This window comes from Lepidochelys olivacea (genome assembly GCF_965140295.1).
Source record: "Lepidochelys olivacea isolate rLepOli2 genome assembly, chromosome: 10".
Taxonomy (NCBI): Eukaryota; Metazoa; Chordata; order Testudines; family Cheloniidae; genus Lepidochelys; species Lepidochelys olivacea.
In genome coordinates, this window is record NC_140420.1 from 36,300,162 (window position 1) to 36,314,410 (window position 14,249).

The following is a 14,249-nucleotide window of genomic DNA, read 5'->3' on the forward strand; positions in this document are numbered from 1 at the left end:
CCAAAAAGAAACAGCCAAATGCTGTTCAGTGGACCGGAAAGTGTCAGAAGGCCTTTAACAAGCTTAAAGCGACACTCATGTCTGACCCTGTACTAAGGGCCCCAGACTTTGACAAACCGTTCCTAGTAACCACAGATGCATCCGAGCGTGGTGTGGGAGCAGTTTTAATGCAGAAAGGACCTGATCAAGAATTCCACCCTGTAGTGTTTCTCAGCAAAAAACTGTCTGAGAGGGAAAGCAACTGGTCAGTCACTGAAAAAGAACGTTATGCCATTGTCTACGCTCTGGAAAAGCTACGCCCATATGTTTGGGGACGGCGTTTCCACCTGCAAACCGACCATGCTGCACTAAAGTGGCTTCACACCGTCAAAGAAACTAACAAAAAACTTCTTCGGTGGAGTTTAGCTCTCCAAGATTTTGATTTCGACATCCAACACATCTCAGGAGCTTCTAACAAAGTGGCTGATGCACTCTCCCGTGAAAGTTTCCCAGAATCAACTGGTTAAAATCGTCCTTGAGATGTGGAAAATATTGTTAGTCTTTATGTACTTGGTAGTATATTTAGAGATGCATGTGTCTTATTAACTCTGTTTTCCTAGAGCTCCAGGAAGAAATCCCAGCCAGTGTTTCACCCTAGCTGAGATTTGGGGGGCGTGTCATAAATATAAAGGGAAGGGTAAACCCCTTTGAAATCCCTCCTGGCCAGGGGAAAGCTCCTCTCACCTGTAAAGGGTTAAGAAGCTAAAGGTAACCTCGCTGGCACCTGACCAAAATGACCAATGAGGAGACAAGATACTTTCAAAAGCTGGGAGGAGGGAGAGAAACAAAGGGTCTGTCTGTAGTCGTCTTGGCCGGGGACAGAACAGGAATGGAGTCTTAGAACTTTTAGTAAGTAATCTAGCTAGGTATGTGTTAGATTATGATTTCTTTAAATGGCTGAGAAAAGAATTGTGCTGAATAGAATAACTATTTCTGTCTGTGTATCTTTTTTGTAACTTAAGGTTTTGCCTAGAGGGGTTCTCTATGTTTTTGAATCTAATTACCCTGTAAGATATATACCATCCTGATTTTACAGGGGGGATTTCTTTATTTCTATTTACTTCTATTTTTTATTAAAAGTCTTCTTGTAAAACACTGAATGCTTTTTCATTGTTCTCAGATCCAAGGGTTTGGGTCTGTGGTCACCTATGCAAATTGGTGAGGCTTTTTACCAAACCTTGTCCAGGAAGTGGGGTGCAAGGTTTTGGGAAGTATTTTGGGGGGAAGGACGCGTCCAAACAGCTCTTCCCCAGTAACCAGTATTAGTTTGGTGGTGGTAGCGGCCATTCCAAGGATAACGGGGGTAATATTTTGTACCTTGGGGAAGTTTTGACCTAAGCTGGTAAAGATAAGCTTAGGAGGTTTTTCATGCAGGTCCCCACATCTGTACCCTAGAGTTCAGAGTGGGGGAGGAACCTTGACACTCATAATTTTCTGAACATTACTGTCCTGGTAAAAACACGTGTAGCAACATTGCATGTTGAGTTCTAAGATTCCTCAGTCTGGAGTTACTAACACATATTCCAAACCTGGGGAGTGGCCAAGCCAGTTCTTCCACGTCAAAGGGCAAGCTGCTGCACCTCAGCCAGAGGCACATAAGGTCCCTGGACCATCACCTGCTAAGTGACCTTTCTTTAGCAGGAAAAGGGGACGTGGACGACAAATCTACATTTTAGCAAAGAAACATCCTGGGGTTCTCGTTCACACAGATCTTCTGTCTCCTGATCCCCGGCTAGAGATGCTGCCCAAAGGCGGGAAAGGACTATAAAAAGAAAGGGGAAACACCCCAAAACACTCCTCCTCGCTCTCCCATCGATTCACTGCACCAGAAGGAACAAACGAAGCAGCCATTACACAGAAGAAGGGGTCCTGGCCTACAAAGTTGGGCTAGTAATAGTGTTGAGAACACGTGGCAAGAGAATCTTTGCTTAGAATCTAACAGTTTGTTAAGTGAAGCACTAGCTGTGTTATCCTTTATTTTTCTTGTACTTCATTACTTGTACTCACTCAAAATCTCTCGTTGTAGTTAATAAACTCATTTTATTGTTTTATCTAGACCAGTGTATTTGAACTGAAGTATTTGGGACACTACTTGGGAGAACTGGATTTGTGCACACCATTTCTATTAATAAAATGATGGACTTACATGAGCTTGTATTGCCCAGGAGATGGCTGGGCAGTAGAAAACATACAATTCTGGGGAACTATCTGGGGGCTGGGTGTGTGCTGGGGTCACGCTGCAGTATAATCCAAGGTGGTAAAAGTCTGGGTGTGATTGACAGGTTGCAAGTGCACACGGACATAGCTGGGAGTGACTTACACACTAGTGGTGGATTGCAAGCAGTCCAGGAATGGAGGCAACAACAACAAAGCAGCATAAAGAGCCCCCAGGTTAGAAGGCAGGGATGACCTGGCTCCTCACTAGTCTAGACTGTACCCTAGGTATGTCACAGGGACTCTTTTTAAAATCCTGCCACAGCGGTTGTGCCCCTGCCCTCCTGCAGCTGGTACTCCGCAGGCTGCGTGCACGCTGCACGAAGTAGTTTCCTTTGATTGATTCCAGTGAGACTGCTCGGCTGCCGCAGACTGACACAAATAACAATTACTTTCCTCATCTCACAAGACAGAATTTCCTCATCAAAAAGAGATGGGTTTCCAGAGATGAAACCATCATATCACCATGCCTAGCCTCAAATCTCCATGGAGAGCTCAAGGCATCAAAGAGAAACAAACAAATCAATGAGAGATTTCAGGTTAATGAATCACCTTGTCTGATCTATCCTGCAAGACAGCGCATGCTACAAGGCAGGTCCTATCACTACAGTATTTGTTGTTGGAATAATTGCATTATAGGGATTATCCCAAGATCTGGCAGAGAGTCAGGTCAATACAGATCCATAGAAATCACACGTATAGATACGCATCTGCGTACATCCCACTCAGTGTCAGCTTCCCATGCACAAACCGGCCTCTAACATGCATGACTGACCCGCAACACATAATCAGATGAAGTGCTGTACCCGTCTGGGAAGGATCCTGTTACCCAGAACCAGGCACAAGGTTGAGCACCCTCTAGGCAAACAGAAGTGTTGGGTTTCCTGACATTGAAGATGTGGATGTCACATTTACTAAACTACAGCAAGCACGGTGCCTTGGTTTTGGTGCCTTGACTCCTCACGGTGGCCCAGCAATGAAGAATTGGCCGATTCTGGCAACGTACAAACTGAGAATCAGCAGTGCTTTCTCTGGGACAGAACAGGAGAGGCTGCGCCCTCACCTAAAGTGGCTGCCTCTAAACTGACATTTAGACACCATTAAATGGGAAGCAAATAACAGCGCACAAGTCTTATACGTTCACCAGCCACCTGCCTGGTGGAAATACCACTCTAACTTGCAACACTGCTGTGGCAGAAGCCCCACCCACATACGAGGGCGATGAAGAATGCTCCAGGATCTGATGAAGTGAGTGGCCCAAGAGTAGAAACACTCTAGTTCCAACAAGTTATTCGATACCAGCGTAAAAGGAATTGGGAACATGGTCTCAGGGAGCACCCAGCAGCAGCACTGGGCAGGCTACTCTGCATGATCAGATCTAGACTGCAAACTTAATGGACATCACCCATCTAGAACTGAACTTGAAGTCAGTTGCACAGCCTCAGCATCTGATTTGTGGGGGCATTTTAAAGTGAAGACAAAGCTCAACACATCAGATTAAATGAGGTTTGGAAATGCTAAACCAAGAGGATAAAAACTGAGAAATCTTGGCCCAGTAGTTCAGAGTAGAACAAGAAGAGTGCAGAGAAAGGCCCTTAGTTGCAGAAGCTATAATATTTCATTTCAATTTGCCCAAGGGACTGGGACATAGCGTGCAAATTGGACAGCTGCATTTTTGCGACATACATCAAATTTGAAATCTAAAGCTGCCCTGGGCCAAGTGATCAGAAGATTTTTGTTTCCCACCCTCAACTGTGCAGACAAATTTTAATTTAGAGTTTAAAACAAAAGAGCAACAGAGAAGACTGTAGGAAGAGAGACACACTCCTGGCAGGAGCTCCTCTCCCTGTCCTGACAGTTCTCCTGGCCCATACTTTCTGCTCCAATCAGGATGCTCAGACTGTTGAAGATACTGTGGTGTTAGTTTCTAAGGAAACCAACGAGCAACTGTTGAGTAAAACCAAGATCACATGAAGCCAGAAGACTATAATTTATGCCAGTCAAAACCCACCAAGCCCTCAATAAGTGTAAAAAGAGAAGTACGGAATTCCCCACCCTATGAGAGCTAGAGAAGTCTCACTGCAACACTGATGTCGGACTTCTCTGACCCACTGGAGACAGAAGAAAGTGGAAGTTAGGAGTCAAACCAAATAGTCAGCATATGGCTGAGACCATACAAGATTTTTCAGGGTCTGTAGCCCAGAGAGAGCAACCTGACAACATGGACATATGGCTGCAAAGGGAAACTCCTTCCAGAAGCCGTCTAAAACAGCCCAAGACAATCTGAAGAGGGAATGCACTGGATCTGGCTTTCCAGCCCTGCATACATCAGTACGTGTTGGAGTTCTATTGAAACCGTGACACCTGTTGCTTTAATTAACTAAAGAAAGTTTGATCAGCTGAACATAAGCTCCTGGGAGACTCTCAATCAGCATCTTCTTCCCCAACAGCAGAGCCAGGAGCATCTTCCTTGCAAAGCGACCATAAGTGACCTAGCAACATTCAGGCACAAGAGTAACGCTGCAGGAGGACACCATAGAATTTGCATGTGAACACACTTGCTTTGCAGCTTCAGTGCACTATGGGTCAAGTTACTGGCCAGGAACACTGTTCGCCCTGACCTTAGCACTAAGCTCTGGAAGATGAGACTGATTTCCTAAATAAAAAAGCCAGAGGAAGAGAAAACATTACTGCTTCAGCAAGGAGAGCTGGGCAATAACATTCTCTCACAGAGATGCTCTCAATGCACAGTGTAGATACCCCAGTCTTTCGGGTGAGAAAATCTAAGTCCATGGGGCCAAATCCATCCTCAACGTAACTCCACCAAGTTCAGGGGAATAGAGATGAAATTGAGACACATTCTCCAACACCCGAACTACCAGAGCTGAGCCTCTGGTACCCAAACGTGTGTAGATATTTCTTGAGGAACCAGTAATGTCAACACTCAAACACCAAGACAGAAGGTCTATCACAGAAGCTGCATCTGCACCGTCCATTTTCTTCGCATTTCCCACCGTTTCACTAGCGCAAGCAATATTGGGAAAGGTAGCCTGGATTGACCCCAGGTTATTAGCGGCCATGTTGTCTAATCCAGTTCAGAGGAGATCTAGATCAGTGGTTCTCAACCAGGGGTCCGGGGCCCTGCAGGTTTCAGGAGGTCCGCCAAGCATGGCTGGCATCAGACTCGCTAGGGCCCAGGGCAGAAAGCCAAAGCCCCCTGCATGAGACTGCAGCCTGGGGCCCTGAGCCCCACCACCAGGAGTTGAAGCTGTAGCCTGAGCAACTTTGCATTGTGCTGTCCCCTGTGGCATGGGACCTCGGGCAATTGACCTCCTTGCTACCTTCTAACACTGACCCTGGCTTTTACATGCAGAAAAACAAATTGTGGCACAGCTGGGCAGTGGAGTGTTTATAGCATGCTGGGGTGGGGGGGTGCTCAAAGAAAAAGGTTAAGAACCCCTGATTTAGAGAACGCAGTGGTTAAAACACAGGCTGCCTGGATATACTAGTGCTCTTCTTCTGCAGCATCTTGTTTTGGGGGCTGGCCACTTCCAGTTGCCATCTCAACAGAGGTGGATGAGCAAGCTGAGAACAGGCCATGTGCTCTGAGAACTGGCAATTATTTTAAAGCACTTACTGCATTTCTGCTCTTCTGATGTCCTGTTTCCATAGAAACTAGGACTGGAAAAGGCAGTTTCCCTTATCAGCATTTCTCCTTCCCCCACTTGGATAAGCATTAGAACCGTGTAATGTAGGAACTAGCCCAACCTGCAGGACTACATCAGACAGCTGCATGCCAGACCCCGCCTTGTTCCCATATTAGCAGGGTGGGGCTGCAGTAAGACACCACATGCTAGCCTTACCTGTACAGAGGAGAGGAGGGACAGGGTGGAAGGACACACTTGAATCAAAACATTAATATTAACCCCCCAGAACACCCTCTTTCTCCCCTCCTCCCACCCAATACAATGGGGAGGGGCTGTCTCCTCTATTCATTCCCGTACTGAGACATTCCAAGAACCATACCGAAGGCGGCAGGCCCTTTGGCCAAGGCTTTCAAAAGTGACTAGTGATCTCATGGGCCCACACTGAGCCACCTGAAGGAGGCTGGGCTTTCAGAGAGGTCTGGCCTCCTGAACGTCAGGCCCCTTTAAGGTGGCTCACGTTGGACATCGAAAGCTTGAAGCCCCCACTCACCAACACGCTGAATCATGACTAGACAACCCAGAACCACTAGTAACTTGCCAACATTTTCACCTTCAATTGTTTTGAAAGCACGCTACTATTCTGATTGCTCTGTACTAACATAGTCCTAAAACAGAACCAGCGTAGAATTCTTTGTTTGCATCCCTATTTCTGTACAGGAGGGTTTAAGGCAATTAAATTATTAGAAGAATAAGACACATCTTTCACCAGTTGCTAGCTCGTGTCACCCCTGCCCTTACACTCTGTCCGCCCAGCTCTGGTATTGCTGGGAAATCCTGCTGGGCCAGCTTTGGCAGCACAGACTGGCTCCCAAACCAATGGCAGATATTCTAGCGCCAGCATCTTTTACTCGCTTGAAAACATTTCCTCCTTGTATGAAACTAATGCGTTTATTGCTCTCAGAGGCAGAGACAGCCCTTGCGGCAGAAGGAAATCCCAAAGTGAAGTTACAAGCTCGCTGTGCTCTGTGCACTGCAGTAGCGTAAGCGCTCACCATGCCGGAACCTGCAGCAGCATGGTGAAGTGAGTCGAGGGTGGCAAACTGAGTCATGCCAAAGGGTTAGCAAGTGCAGCCCAAGCCTGGACCACGGGGGCGAGCAGCACATCTGAGGACACTTTAATCAGACGTTACAAACCGAAATCAAAGCAAAGGGATAAGACTGAGTGTAGATCCCATCAGCCACTTGACATTTCAGAGAGGACTTGCAGTCCCCACAACCAGAGATGGCCCCAATCCAAGGCGGTCTCAACACTCCTGAATGGCAGTAATAATGGGCCCAAGCCAAATTAACCCTGCCCTAATCAAACACTCTGGCTCCCATTCACGCTCTTCTCTCTGCTATTAAGACAAAAAGCCCACTTCATTTCCCCTTTAGTGGCACTTCCCTGCTAAAATGCCTGTTCTCTTGCTCTTAAAATATTGGTCATTTCATCAGGACACTCTTCGGGGGAGGCTCTAATGTTTGCTCTTTTAAGCAAGGAATTGAGCCTTTTCATCTTGCAGTGGTGAGGGAATTTGTGCCCAAAGGGATGGGCCGTCTGAGTTCACAGACATTTTGTATGGCTCCAGCTGTGCCCTCTGTTCTAAGCCTGGAGTTAGCGTGGATGCAGGTGAGTAACGGGATGTAGAATCTGGGCTTTGTCACTTACACAGCACTCTGTGTCGTCAGAGCGATCAACTAGTTACCATAAGCTTCCTGACCGGCAAGTATAATCCCCATTTTATAGACAGGGAAAACAGGTAGAGAAGCCAAGTGACAGCCCTGCCTGAAATTTACAGGAGTCCCCCCTATTCCCAATCACACGGCCATTCACCCAGACCCATGCCGTCTCATTGATCTGCTGCACGGCCTGTTGTAATGACGGCTTCTTGGAGCAGCTAGTCCTAGAACCCACAAGAGAAGAAGCAATTCTTGATTTAGTCATAAGGGGCGCACAAGATTTGGTCCAAGAGGCAAATATAGCTAAACTACTCAGTAATAGCAACCACTATGTAATTAAACTTAATATCCTTGGTGCGGGGGAGGAAACCACCCAAAAAAGCGCACTGCAGGAGCATTTACCTTCAGAAAGGGGAACTACACAAAAAGGAGAAAACTAGTTAAACTGAAAATGAAAGGAACAGTCAGAAGAGTGAAATGCCGGCAAGCTGCATGGAAACTTTTTAAAAACACCATAATAGAGGCTCAAATTAAATGTATACCCTGAATTAAAAATAATAGAAAGAGGACCAAAAAACCAGCACCGTGGCTATACAGACGAAGAGAGACTGTTAGAGGCAAAAGGGCATCCTTTAAAAATTAGAAGTCAAATCCTACTGAGGAAAATACAAAAGAGCATTTACACCTGGCTTGCCAGAGTTTAAGTATAATTAGGCAGGCCAAAAAGGAAACCAAAACACAACTAGCAAAAGACACAAAACAAAGAGCAAAAAATTGTAAGTACATCAGAAGCAGGAAGCCTGCCAAACAATCAGTGGGGCCACTGGATGATCGACATGCTAATGGAGAATTCAAGAAAGACAAGGCCATTGAGGAGAAGTTAAATAAATTCTTCGCATCCATCTTCACTGCAGAGGATGCGAGGGAGATTCCCACACCTGAGCCATTCTTTCTCCGTGACAAATCTGAGGAATTGTCCCGGATTGAGGTGTCAGTAGAGGAGGTTTTGGAACAAACTGATATTACTGTTTAATAGGGCTGTCAATTAATTGCAGGTAATGCCTGCGATTAACTGAAAACAAAATTAATGCATTAATTTAACACTTTAACTGCATGAAGCCCCAGCCCTGAGCCCCACACCCCCAGCCTATATTTGAAAATATAGAAAACACCAAAAAAAATTTGAATAAATGGTATTCTATTATTGTTTAACTGTGCAATTAAAACCACAGTTAATTGCAATTAATTTTTTTTAGTTGCTTGACAGCCCTACTGTTTAATGTACATCATCAGGACCAGATGATGATATTCACCCAAGAGTTCTGAAGGAACTCAATAGTGAAATTGCAAACTACTAACTGTGGTATGTAAAACCTATTGCTTAAATTAATTTCTGTACCAGATGACTGGAGGATAGCTAATTTGACACCAATTTTTAAAAGAAGGCTCCACAGGCAATCCTGGAAATTACAGGCCGATAAGCCTGACTTGAGTACCAGGCAAATTGGTTGAAACGATAGTGAAGAACAGAATTATCAGACACACAGAAGAAAACGATTTGTTGGGGAAGAGTCAGCATGGCTTTTGTAAAGGGAAATCATGCCTCACCAGTCTATTAGAAGTCTCTGAGGGGTTCAACAAACATGTTGACAAGGGTGATCTAGAGGATACAGTGTACCTGGATTTTCAGAAAACCTTTGACCAGGTCCCTTACCAAAAGCTCTTAAGCAAAGTAAGCAGTCATGGGATAAAAAGGAAGGTCCTCTCATGGATCAGTAACTGGTTAAAAGACAGGAAACAAAGGGGAGGAATAAATGGTCTGTTTTCATAATGGAGAGAGGCAAATAGTAGACAGTCCCCCGAGGATCGGTACTGGGACCTGTAAATTAGAAAGTTGCAGAGAAGGGCAACAAAAATGATTAGGAGTATGGAACAATTTCCATATGGGGAGAGATTAAAAAGACTGGGACTTTTTAGCTTGGAAAAGAGACAACTAAGGGCGGATATGATAGAGATCTATGAAATCACGAATGGTGTGGAGAAAGTGTTATTTACCCCTTCACACAACACAAGAACCAGGGGTCACCGCATAAAATTAAGAGGCAGCAGGTATAAAACAATCAAAAGGAAGTATTTTTTCACAGAACGCACAGTCAGCCTGTGCAACTCATTGCCAGGCCAAAAGTAGGACTGTGTTAAAAAAAAAAGAACTAGATAAGTTCATGGAGGATAGGTCCATCAATGGCTATAAGCCAAGATGGTCAGGAATGCAAAACTGTGCTCTGGGTGTTCCTCGCCTCTGACCGTCAGAAGCTGGGAGTGGACAACAGGGGATGGATCACTTGACAAGTACCCTGTTTTGCTCATTCCCTTTGTAGCATCAGGCAGACAGGATACTGGGCTAGATGGACCATTGGTCTGGCCCAAACTGGCCGCTCTTATGACAGCATCATGAGAAGCAGGTACCCGAGAATGCTATTTCAGCCAACTCCCATCACTCCTGGAAGTGCAGCTTCCAGGGCTAGCATTTCTGTGTACTGACTTAGTTCAGGTCAAGACAGCTTGTCAAGCAGGTCAAGACATGTTTACCCTATATTTCCCTCCTTGCTACCCATTCATAATTATTATGAGGGATCTTTTCTAACTGTGAACAAGCAAAGAAATGTAACCCCCAAAATTTCTCTACATATATTAGTCACCACAGCAATACAATCCTATAACCACTAAGTAGTACTGGAAAAGCTGCACATTGACTCTCCTTTGAAAATCAACAGTGTCATCATCACAACCTCCTTTACACACACATGCACAGGACAGGAATTTCACTGTCACACTTAAGCCACCCACGCTGTAGGGCTACAACAAAACAAAGCTTCTCCCAGCTTTTACAGCCCCAGTGTTCAGCAGCCGCAAGCTTCCCATGCTGGGAAACAAAGATATACACTGGAAATAGAAGCCAGGTGATTGCTAATGGGGTCCGGTCATTCTCCAAGGTGGGAGCACAGAGACTGGAATGTGGTACCAGAAAGACACTCTCCCCTCGTACAAAACACCAGGAAACCCCAACTCCATCTCAGTCTTCTGCTGCCCCATCTACTATACTTTGCTCACTGCAGCATGTTTTAAAGAGAATGAAAAAGCAGCAGCAACCTTGGGTAATTCCAGGCCTCATAACTTCGTTCACAAGTAAGAACTACAGCCAGGGCCCAAAGTCGAAAATTCATAGAAGTGGGAAGGCTCCCAGTTAGAATTTACTACTAGGCAGCTATACTGCCAGTCACGAAACCTTGTACCCACTCCTAACATTAACACTTGTGTTTGTAAAAGGACAATAATTATGAAGACTGCAAAGAGGCAAGAAAGGGACAAAGAACGCATGCCATTTTGACTTAGAGACACCCTCACTCGCACAGTCACACATTCAGATTATTTTCTCTGCCACCTGTGCACTACCTAACATAGGCAGATAGATGGTGAACAACCATGAGGTTAGCTTCCTGCCGTAAGAGGGTAGATATAGGTTTTCAAATTCAACAGGGGGTGATCCATAGTCAAGTTACACACAACCGATGGCTGCTCTGAAGGCCAGTCTGAGAGTACCAGTCCAGGTACCAACATATAAGAGACCTCCAGAGAACAAAGGAATGGATGGGCCACAAAGACAGGATTACCCTTTAGCTCCTAGAGGCGATCTCCACCGAACAAGCCTTAACAGGGTGGATAAAAATCAATGATTTAAAAATAAAAATTAAAACAAAAAACAGATTTTTATTTAAATCAGATTTTTTGATAAAATGCTTTTTGAGGAAAAAATCTGATCTAAAGATACTTTTAATTAAGATACATTAAGATCTCTCATCATGGAATAGAGATTATAAATTCTAATTCTATAGTATGAGACAATATATTCATGTAATGTTTAAGAAAAGTTTTGTAAAGGAGTTCCAACAGTTCATGGATTAGGGACCCAATCATATGCGGTTCCAGGGGCTTCTGTATAGAGATTATTTAGGTTAATCTTTCTGTCTACCCAATGGGACTCCGTGCTCAGTCTAGAAGATACCATCAGAGATGCTTAGTTTTGCAGTTCTCAAACTGTGGATTTGTGTCTCCAGAGATAACATACTAGTTAACAGCAAAAATGGTATTAAAAAAATAATATATAAAGGTGAGAAATAACAGACCTCAACCCTATTGTCCCTCTGCAAATTTGTATATATAGAATCAATCCCTTACCTCTCTCTAAAAGTGCAAAGTTTCAAAAAGTTCAATGAATAGAAGATTGTTGGGGGCAGAATAGATTTGGACAAGGAGAAGAAGTTTGGAGATAAATGTGAGAAGGGAGGGACAGGCAGTAGAAACAAAAGTGAAACTGTTTGATCAGCATATTCCAGAAGTCTTGAGGTCTTTCTGAGTGTAGCCCTCATTGATTTGAGATCTACCATACCATTCTCTCACTAGAAGAGAAAACCTATAATGGCCGTAAAAGAGACCCAGTTTGGGAATAAGAACCATTCAAAAAATATATGTTTGCTGATGATGTTTTAAAGAAAGTCACACCAGTGAACTGGTGGAAGTCACTTAAGCACTTGGATTCAGAGACTGTTGAAGTTATATTCTCACTTTTAAAAGCAATAGCTTCTTCAGCCAGTGTAGAAAGAATATTTTCTTCCTTTGGACTAATTCACTCCAAATCGAGAAATCATTTAGGACCTGACAAAGCAGGAAAGCTTGTTTTTCTTTTCCAGATTATGAACAAACAGGAAAATGAAGACGAGTTAGCTGCAGAAGCCAATATTTTAAGTTTCTCACGTTGACCTGGCTGACACAGTCGATTTAATTTTTGGTTGTTTTTTTTTTTTAATATTTCATTTAACTATTTTAGTTAAAGAATTTTAACAAAAACAAACCTGATTTTAAAAAAAAAACTTGAATGTTTAAATTCAAAAATTCATGTTTGTTTTGTTAAAATATGTTTGCTGTTGAAGAAAAAAAAATCCAGAATATATAATGTTGATTTAGTTAAACCCTGAGCCTTAATTATCCCGTAAGCAACGTGGCAGGATGACACCCAGGAGCTTGCACTGCCACTACTGTGTCTGCTATGAAGAGAGGACTCAGCCTCCAGGACTAGCCAGCTAGTATCTTCCACCTGCATTAAACCCACCTCAAAATTAAAAATATTAACTCCAGGAGACTCCCTTCAATGAGTGCCCCCTGGGGCCAGTTATTTCCCCTCTTCTGATCCCTCTCCAGGTACTACTTTCACATAAAACATTCAGAACGAAGATTCAAACCTTACAACGGGCACAGGTTTCTCTCCAAAGCACCCATCCAGCTGCCAAGGGCTAAGGTCTCAGCCACCACAGGGGCTTCTTACAGCTCTGCACACCCCAGTAGCTGAGGTGGCCTCTGCTCCAGGTGGCTGCAGCCACAGAATGGGCTGCACACCTGCCCAGAAAGCAGACACACCTGCAAGTGTGAGTCCCGCCCATCTGCCCCCCCTCAGGGTCCCGACTGGATTCCACGCTACAAAGCTGATCTACAACAGTGGCCCCATCCTCTCTATCATGCGGTGCCAACCACAGCAAAGGACTAGAGTTGGAAAAGCCCTGCCATGCTTTGGATTCCCCATAGGGCAACGGGCCTGCTGCTGAAGGAGGAGTAGGGGGGACAGGAACAGAGGAGGAAGACATGGGGGCGGGGGGAGTGAAGAGCTCAGAGTGGGGGAATCCTGAATATCCCCCCAGCCTTGCTGCCAGCTCAGAGCTGCTCCCCTAAGGTGCAGGGGTGGCATGGGGGGGCAGACATGGGAGGGCAATTAGACCTGAGTTGGGAGTAGCTTTAGGGGACGGTAAGGGGGTGAGACTCAGGGTCTAGGAGGAAAAGCGGGGGGTTGAGGCTGCTAGGGAAAAGGTCAAGGACGGGGGGAAGGGGTGTGAGGTTGGGGGAAGGAAGAAGGGAGTGAGACAAGGGATCTTGGGGCCTGAGGAGCAGGGTCTTCCAGGGGTAAACTGGGGGTGGGAGGGGAGGAGATGGAGGCCAGGGGTCCCACTGCAGGAGGCTGGGGGAATGGATGGGGGGTCCCGGGGATGGGATCCCCCGGGGGAAGCTGGAGGGAATAGAAGGGGGCTGGGGACCCCCCGGGGAAGGCTGGAAGGGGGGCCGAGGGGCCCCCAGGAGAGAAGGAGGGGCGCTTACCGGGCAGCGCTCCGGGCCGGTGTCAGTGCTGCCCCGCGCGGGCCGCTCCAGCTGCCATCCCCACTCCCGGCTCTGCCCAGGCCCTGCGGGGCAGGCAGCTCGGCGGCCAGCTGATCCCGGCGCCGCCTCACGTGACCGGATCTCGTCACGTGACCCGGGGGGGGGTTGCTGCGGCCGGGCTTGTTCGTCGGGGGAGGGGGGCAGCGGCCAACCCGCCCGCCAGGCAACACAGCTCAGCCCCCGTGCCGGGCTGGCCCTATCTGCTCCCACGCCCTCCCCGGGTTCGGTTCCTGCCCAGCCGCCAGGGTTGGAAATTTCCTATTTAAAAACAAAAACAGCGGAGAGTCTCCCCAGATCCCGCGACTCCAGGTGCCAGGGCTTTGCTGAGCACCCTGTCACGAGGTTCTCCGTGAGATCACCGGAGTTAGC

At 46.0% G+C, this 14,249-nt stretch overlaps 1 protein-coding gene across 1 annotated transcript in view; it reads right to left on the reverse strand.

The window, feature by feature from the left end:
• The window catches only part of ABCA3 (ATP binding cassette subfamily A member 3), a 91,148-nt gene extending 77,209 nt beyond the window's left edge, over positions 1-13,939 (reverse strand). The window contains exon 1 of the mRNA XM_084642300.1: positions 13,821-13,939. The gene's annotated coding sequence lies outside the window, so the exon portion shown is untranslated. The remainder of the gene's footprint in view (positions 1-13,820) is intronic.
• Between the last annotated feature and the right edge of the window lie 310 nt (positions 13,940-14,249).